A 9,202-nucleotide genomic window follows, 5' to 3' on the forward strand; every position below is an offset into this window, starting at 1 on the left:
TCATCATCATCATCATCATCAATTAGACAGTATAGCTTAGGAAGGAATCATCTTCACAATAATCCACAATAAAACTGCCCAGTAGAATGGGATGTTTCTATGAGATAAACACACTACATTACAGGCAGTGGGGATCTCCCCACACCCATTCACACCATACCAGATACCAGAGAAAGATGGCAGTGGAAAGCATGTAATGGCACAGCAGAAACAAAAGACATTCTGGAGTCTGTGGCCTTGGGGCCTTGCCTATCCAACTTTCACCCATGCGGGAGTTGCCTCCTGGTGGGCTGACACCTTGAACTTCAGTTGCCACCTGCTGCTCCTCTGATGTGGCCACTGATACTCAAGCATGAGGACCCAAGTTTGAATCCCCAGCACTCACATTAGAAAAAGTTGGGCATGGTTACAGGTGCAATAAATACAGTGCTGAGAACAGAGACAGGTGGATCGAAATAGTTCACTGGTAATCAAGCCAAGATGAAGCAATGAGCTTCTGGTTCAGTGGGAGACCCTATTTCAAGAGAATAAGGCAGGATGATAAAACTGGACACCCAATGTCCTATACTTATGTCTGCATGTGCACACATGGACACATGCATGTAGGCAATACACGCACAACTCAAAGTGCTAAGAACAGTGATTTTCTTCATATTTATCAAAAGATTTAATCCAATTCTGATAGTGTAGGTAAGTGGGGTTTTCATGTGTAGACATCAATAAAGCTTATTCTGAATTTGCATGAAAAGACAATGGAAGAAGGGTAGATATAAAGGATTCTAAAAAAAAAAAAAGAGGAACCAATTGTTGTACCTCATGTGGAGTCACAATGCAGTTACAATAATCAAGAGTGTGTGCTGTTCTGGGAGGGACAGACACAGGACTATGGTACATAACAGTGAATGAGTAGTCCATCCACAGACACAGCCCCAAATGATTTTCATTCTTTCTTGGTCCTCAATACAATCATTAAATCATTGGCTTAATGAATTTACTCTTTGTAGTCTAAACTGATATGATTCTACACCAGAATGTTTTCCCACACCAGAATGTTTTCCCACACCAGAATGTTTTCCCTACTGATTTGTGTGTGTTTATGTGAGTGTGTGTACTTTCTTATGAATGAGTGCATGTGTGTGTGTGTGTGTGTGTGTGTGTGTGTGTGTGTGTGTGTACCATGAAGTGTGTAGAGACCAGAGGAGAATCTTTGGATGTTGATTCACCTTTCCACCTTGTTTGAGACAGTGTCTGCTGTTTCCCAGTGCTTAGGCCAGGGCAGCTAGTCTGCAAGTTTTCACAAATTCTGTCTCTACTTCCATTTCTTCATAGGTGTGTTTTGGGAGTACAGATGTGTGTGCTACTGTGTCCATCTTTTACATGGGTTATGAGGAGCTGAACACAGGCTGTGTTCTAACTGCTTTTATACATTGATCCATCTTCCAAGACCCCAGGTACTTTTTCCCCACAGGTGCAAAAATGATTCAATTATGTAAAAAAAAACCTGGAAACATAACACAAAATAGATCACAGACTTAGATTAAAACTTAAAACTGTAAAGTTTAGTAAAGAAAAACAACCAACCAACAAGGAGGTTTATGGGATGAATTTTCAGACATGTTACAAAAGCATAATCCACAAAGGAAAAATAGATGTATTTGCATCCTTTAAATAAGATTTTCCCCCTCTTACAGAAAGATTCCCATTAAACAAACATTAGTGAAAATACGCTGAAAATGAACTATTGTATCTTACTGGTTGGAATGCTAATCTGTGCAGCTCCCATAGAAACCAGTGTAGAGAAATGTCATAAGCCTGAACACTTAACTCTCATACAATTCATTACACTACTGTTGGGTATAAAAGTAAAGAAATTGAACTCAGTGTACCACAGAGATACCAGTGCACTCATGTTTTTTGGTTTTTCTATTCATAATAGTCATGGTGTAGAATCAGCTTAGGTACTGTTCTAGTTTGCTTTCTGTTGTTGTGACAAATGCCATGACCAGAAGCAACTTGTAGAGGAAAAGGTTTATTTTAGCTTACAGGTTGTAATCCATCACTGAGGGAAGCCAAGTCAGGAACTTAAGTCAAGAGCTTGAAGTAGAAACCAAAAGAGGCATGCTGCTCACTGGCTTGCTCCAAGGCTCATGTTCAGCTACTTTTCTTATATAGTCAAGGTCATTTGGCCTAGGGATGGTACCACTTATAGTGGGCTTCACTCTCCTAAATCAGTTAACAATCAGGAAAATGCCTCATAGACATGCTCATAGGCCTATTGGACAGAGAAAATTCTTCAACTGAAGTTCCCTTTTCTAGCATATGTCAAGTTGACAATCAAGATTAATTATCACAGGTGCCCATCAATAGGTGAATGGATAAAGAAAATGTGACACACACACACACAAATGAAGTTTGTTTCAGTCATAAAGAAGAACAAAATTATGTTATTTGAAGGAAATTGGACGGAACTGGAGATCATCATGTTAAGAGAAACAAGCCAGATTTAGAAATACAAGTATCACATGCTTCTTCTCATATGCAATATCTGCATTAGACTGTTTAAATGCCATGGAAATAGAAGGAGTATATTTGGGAAGAAGACCAGAGGGAGAGGGAGATATAAGATGGTAATGGAAAGATGTTTATAAAGTACATTATATATGGTAAGAAATGTCATAAGAAAACTTATTATTTTGCATAATAAATATATGCTAATAATGAAGAAAATAAGCATAGATTCCCATTAAGAAGAAAAAACAAGCTGTACATGGCCACTTTATCAGCTTAGCACGTGGGAGCCTTATCAACATTGAAGGAACAGTTCTGTCTTGACTGTTGGCTGTTATAGATAGGCACACATGTGTTAATTTTGTATGACATCACACACACACACACATAAAATAAAGACACATAAAATAGATAATTGAATAATATATATGGATTCTATCAATTTCCTGTCACAGAAAGATACTAAATTTACAGTTACTACAGATATTACCATGGAAACAAATGGAGGAAACATAGATGGAACCTTTATGTACATTTTTACTCAATTCCCTATGAAGTTAGAATCACTTCACAATAAAAAACCTAATGCATGAACATGGCACTGGGGAGATGACTCAGTGGGTAAGAGTGCTTGCTTGGTGAGTTCAAATCCCAAGCACCAACTTCAAAAGCTGCGTATTGCCACACATGCCTGTAATTTCAGCTGTGCGAAGGACAGAGACAGGAAAATGTCAGGAGCTTTGGGCTGCCAGATTACCTCCAAGCTCAGTAGGGGATGAGAGAGTAATAGAGCAGGTCATCTCATATGCTTCTCTGGCTTCCTTGTGTGTTTGGGGCAGGGACATCTACACATATGAGTGCATATACTGCACATCTACTACAAAATACTATACACACCCCTCACATGCCCCACTCCACACACACACACACACACACACACACACACACACACACACACACAGACAGAGAGAGAGAGAGAGAGAGAGAGAGAGAGAGAGAGAGAGAGAGAGAAAGAGACCCCAAAAACCTAACAAATGTGTGAATACATGAATAGATGTTTAAATAATTTAAAAAATAGATGCCTACCTGACGGTTTGTGAAAGTAGAATAACATTCCTTCACCAGCACTGTTTTGATTATGTCTGGATCCATGATAGCCAACACAGGCTGTCGGCCCTCATAAAACCTGCATTGGCAAAGCAGAAAGGATTCAATTAATAGTTGAAAGGATTCAACTATTCTGTTCCTGGCATGCCCAGAACCCAGATGCTGATCCAGATGTTACAAGATCCATAATCCAAATTGTGCAATACACAACTATATGAGCTCCTAGTTCAAGTCAGGAATTCTGACCACATATCACATGAGTCTCATGAAATGAAGTATAATGTAGCTCATTATACACAAAATAGTTCTACAAAGAGACCACAATTAAAAATAAATGGGAACATTTGTTAAGTCTGGGTGGTGTATACATGATACTGAATTGAATAGCCAGACACTGGGCAGAAAATCAAGTGAGCCATCCTTGGACCATTAAGTCTGCGAGAATAGTAAAAAATGCAATTTTATCAGACTAATTCAGTCTGTGAACCATGGTACCTGAAGACATATGGGACCTGTGTATTAAAAGCCTCTAAAATACATACAATCATAACTTCAACTCAAGAGGTTATGGGCTATGACCGTCTTCCAGGCACAGAGGTATGTGATGATTTCAAGTAAACAAATGGAAGTTTCCAGAACACTTACCCCCATATTTTCCCATATTTTTTATGGCATTCTCTGTCAAACTCCCAAAATCCCTGGGAAGAGAAAGAAAATGAAAATGCATTATTATTATTTTTACATTTATTTGGTGTGTGTGTGTGTGTGTGTGTGTGTGTGTGTGTGTGTGTGTAGAACAGAGTAGAACAGAAGACCACTTCTGGTAGTCAATTCTCTCCTTCTACCACATGGGTTCTAAGGCCCAAACTCAGGTAGTCAGGATTCTTGGCAGACACATTTACCAATTGAGCTATCTTGCTGCTCCTGACTACTATTTTAAGTAGACTGCCCTTATCTCTAATTGGGATTATCTATATCTAAAAGATTTGAATCTTTCTAAATCAGGTTAACTATCCATCACTGGCAGTAAGAGGAATGTGTTGTTCCTAGGTGTATGAGTGAGAGGGAGAGAGAATATAGGAGATATTTGAAATGGGAGAACTTGAAATTGTTCAGACTTCCCCCCAACATTGTACGTGCATGGCCGTTTACTCTTGTCTGTGAGTAATAGTGAATACGTTGTCTCTTTAAAGTGTGTTTGCTTCCCCACGTGTCATCCTTAAGTGTGCAAGGACTCTAAGTCATTCCTTTCTTAGGTGTAAGAGGAAACAGAAGCTAAGAGAAATCGAGGGAGATTCCCAGGAACAGGCATCATTGTTTATCTCCATATTTAGAGTCCTTTTTGTTTACCTCATAAGCTCTCCCTAGAACACCAGAAGAACTAGGAACAGGAACAAACTCCAGATCTCTTTCAATCTAGAGAGTGGGTGAGTCTCAGGCATGTTGTTGATTGAGAAAACAAGCAAGGGAGGAATGACAGAGACCTTGTTTCCCAGGGTCCCTAATGAACACAGAAAGGCGGAGAGATGTCATAACTACAGGAAACAATGTAATTTAACCATTTCCTTTGACTTTTTACTTCCTGTCCTAGTTTGTTTTAATTATCAACTTGACAGAGCCAATAATATGAGAAGGGAGTCTCCACTGAGAGATTTCCAAGATCAGATTGGCCTGTGGAGCCAATGTCTATGGGGGCTTATCTTGATGGTTAATTGATGTAAGAGACTCAGCTCACTGTTTCCATTCCCTGGGCAGGTAGTTCTGGGCCGTATAAGAAAGATAACTAACAAGAGCCTGAGAGAGTCAGGAAGCAGGTTCCTCCACGGTTTCTGACCCAGGTTCCTGGCCTGATATCTGTCAATAATGAATCCCAAGCAGTAAGATGATAGAAAACCTTTCCTTCCCTAATTTGCACTGCTCACAACATTTTGTTTTAAAGATTTATTTGTATCTTATGTGTATGGGTGCTTTGCCTGCATGTATGTATGTGCCCTGTGTGTAAGCCTTGTGTCCCAGCAGGCAAGAGGTATCAGATCCCCTGGAACTGGAGTTAGGTGCCATGTGGGTGCTGGGAACCAAATTCAGGTTCCCTGTAAGAGCAAATGTTCTGAACCATCTCGCCACCTCCCTTGTTCAGAATGGTTAATTCCAGCCACAGAAAGGAAACTAGAACACTTTCAAAACTGAAAAACAAAATGAAGCAAAACTTCTGCCAAGTTTCAATTGTGATGTTTTCAGCTGTGGAAACAAAAGTGGCCAGTGAGATGGCTCAGTAGGTGAAGGCATCTGCCACCCACGCTTGTTGACTTGAGTTTGATTCCAGTACCCACAAGGTGCAAGAGGAGAATCAACTCTCCTAGTGATTATCTGACCTTCATGTACACACACACACACACACACACACACACACACACACACACACTCACACACTCTAATCAAATGAATGAATGAATGAACGAACAAACAAACAAACAAACAAATATGTATGAACTTAAAAAGGGGTTCCAGAGGCATTACTGTCCCTTGCTAGAATATATACTGGAAAAAAAGCAAAACTTTTTTGAGGCTCATAAATCTGAACAAGTCCCCAAAATGAGGTCTGAGCTGATCAGCTGCACCAAACCACGTCCTCCAAAGACAATAATAATAAAACCTGAGAACTGTCACGTAAGATCTGGCCTTTCTTTCTTTCTTTTTTTTTTCTTTCTTGGTTTTTTGAGACAGGGTTTCTCTGTGTAGCTTTGCGCCTTTCCTGGGACTCACTTGGTAGTCCAGGCTGGCCTCGAACTCACAGAGATCCGCCTGGCTCTGCCTCCCAAGTGCTGGGATTAAAGGCGTGCGCCACCACTGCCTGGCAGATCTGGCCTTTCTAATGAAAGGAACTAAGCTAGTTTTGACAACCACAATAATCCAAGCAGAGCACTCAGTCAACACTTACATTTAAGTATGCAAGAATATTTCCCACGAAAGGCAGTGGTTTGGGTCCAGAAATCCCCAAATTCTTAAAAGTTCCATGTGTATGGGTTCAGTATCTGTAAAGTGGGAGATCAAGTTCTTAGGGATTGTCACTGTATATTGTGCAGGCTTATCAGTTACACACACAGGAACTGTAACATTCAAGCTGGAGTGGGGGATAACATGGAAGCAACAAATAACAACAAAAACTTCAACAGCAGCAATTATTTTTGATCTTCATTTTTAACTCCACATTTATCTGAGAGACTCCCCAGGCCCACAAAGGTTAACTCAAAAAGTAGATGAATTGTTTTGGCTCTAAGTCCTACAGTGAATTATTTACAAATGTCCCCAAACATCACTGTTAATGTGAGATTCAGGCTAGAATACTTCTACATAGTTTCAATTGATCGTGTCATTTAGGAAACTGGACGCCAGTGGGTCTGCCCTTCTGATCTTCAGTGGGGGGGCTGCAACCCAAAAGTGTATCTGAGACTTTGTCCTTGAGAGGAGAGGAGTATTTTCTTACTTTCTCCTAACTCAGTGGTTTTCAACCTTCCTAATGTTGTGACCCTTTAACACAGTTCTTCATGCTGTGGTGACCCCCAACCATAAAACTATTTACTACATTGTAACTGCAATTTTGATACTGCTATGACTCTTAATATAAATACCTGATATGTAGGGTATCTGATATGTGACCCCTAGGAAAGGGTTGCTTGATCCCCTAACGGGGTCACGATCCACAGGTTGAAAACCACTATCCTAACTCATACCTGAAAAGAGTTCATGCCATCACTGTCCCATTCTCTTCCTTATCCACCTACACTGAAAAACTCACATGACCTGATGGACAAGCACAGCAAAAACTGTTGAACTGAAAAAAAAAAAAAAAAAACCTGCTTGCTGAGTTTATTTCGAACCATACGTACAGTCTGTCCCATGTATTTGCTTATGCCTTAGGCTTACATTCCTGACACTTAGAAACAGATGAAGTCACTTCACACAATTTGTTGTCACAAATACTGAGAGCAACAGCCCCATTTTAGCCTTCTGAAAGAAGGCTGCTGGCATATCTCACTGAAGTTTTAGGATCAAATAGAATGAAATGAAATCTTTCAAATAATTGTAAAACATGATCAAATAGGAAAGATATTGCCACAATATCTTAAATATTTTTTCTCCAAGAATAAAACCATGTTCAAAATGTCTGTTTCCATATTACCATGAGTGTTTATCATTTATTAATATTAATTGGTGATAGAAATCAAGTGTGATGTGTTTGGTGAGGAAGGAGCATCTACTATCCATGGACTAATAGGTGTGTCTACACACACACACACAAACACACACATGCACTCACATGCACATGCACACACACACAGAGACAGTAGAATGAGCTGTCTACAGTGGTCTAGGTCACATGTTTGTTATCCTAGGACTCAGGAGGCATCCCAATTAGAAAGGAAGTACAGAGATAGATGTTTTTGACTTATACTCCCAGTAGAACTTAGAGGGAAAATATTTAAAATCCAAATTGTTTCAGAGTGTCTGCCTTTTGAGGATGCCAGTAGATCTCATAGCTGGGGAGGAGTAACTCCTTATACAGATGCTATGAACTTGAAGGGAAACGAGGAAGGGAAAGAATCAAAGTCGGGTCTCCTTTGCCCTAAAGATTCACCACTTAGAAACAAATAATTCTTCACATTATAAAGAAGAACCAAGTTTGGGATACTTAAGGATGAGTAACAAAAAAAAGGAGGCAATCTGAGCCTACCACAGAGCCTGGGGTATACTAGGGTCATTGCATAAATGGTCTTAGAGGTGGGACAAGGGAGCAGAAACTAGTCATGTGCACACAGGGCAACACTATACATCTCCTGCATCAGAGGACACAGGTGAAGATGACACAGAAGCTCCTCCCATCCCCACAATCCCAAGACCTTGCAGAAGAGGCCTCCTCCTATCATACACAGTGACCAGCTATTTGTAATCTGCTTCTGCTGAGCTCTGGTTGGTTAATCTGGGGAAAAACTGAGACTCAATCAGAGGATACCCCAAGTCTCACTGAGGTCACTCAATCCTCCTATCCACAGAAAGTGGAGTTTAGTAGAAGAAGAATGCCTATGTATCCCTTTGGAGGGATTTGCATAAGACCAACAGCAACACTGTAGATCTTAGCATCCCACACACTGAAGCAACATCCCCTTATTTTCTCTTTGGATTTTCCAAACAGGTAGAGGAAAGAATTATCCAATTCACATCCCCAAGTCTTGATCACTGAGGAGAGGAGCCTGGGCAGTTTACTCACAGGTAGAGGAGCACCAGGCTGGTAACCAGGAGCATCCAGGTTTCCATGGAAAAGTTTGGGATCAGGTCCATTGCCGCTTTCTTTAATCAAGTCTCTCTTTTGTGCTTTATTCTCAGCTGTGTGCTGCACCTTGCAGGTCTGAGCCTGATGAGCTCCCTTCCCCACCCAGCTGTGACTCAAGGAGGCCAGCCTGCAGTGCTTAAGGACTGGGAAAGGGGTTGGGCTGGCCTTGCAGCCAATGAAAACACCACTGTGCTCCACCCACAGTTCCATGAGTCAGGTGCACTCTCCACCTCAGCAGTTGGCAAACATGTGTCCACT

General features: G+C 40.7%; 1 pseudogene; it reads right to left on the reverse strand.

Moving 5' to 3' along the window:
- Positions 1-460: 460 nt before the first annotated feature.
- Positions 461-8,952, reverse strand: LOC131901572 (cytochrome P450 3A9-like; annotated as a pseudogene).
- Positions 8,953-9,202: the final 250 nt, after the last annotated feature.

The sequence above is a fragment of the Peromyscus eremicus genome, unplaced genomic scaffold (genome assembly GCF_949786415.1).
Source record: "Peromyscus eremicus unplaced genomic scaffold, PerEre_H2_v1 PerEre#2#unplaced_113, whole genome shotgun sequence".
Classification (NCBI taxonomy): Eukaryota; Metazoa; Chordata; class Mammalia; order Rodentia; family Cricetidae; genus Peromyscus; species Peromyscus eremicus.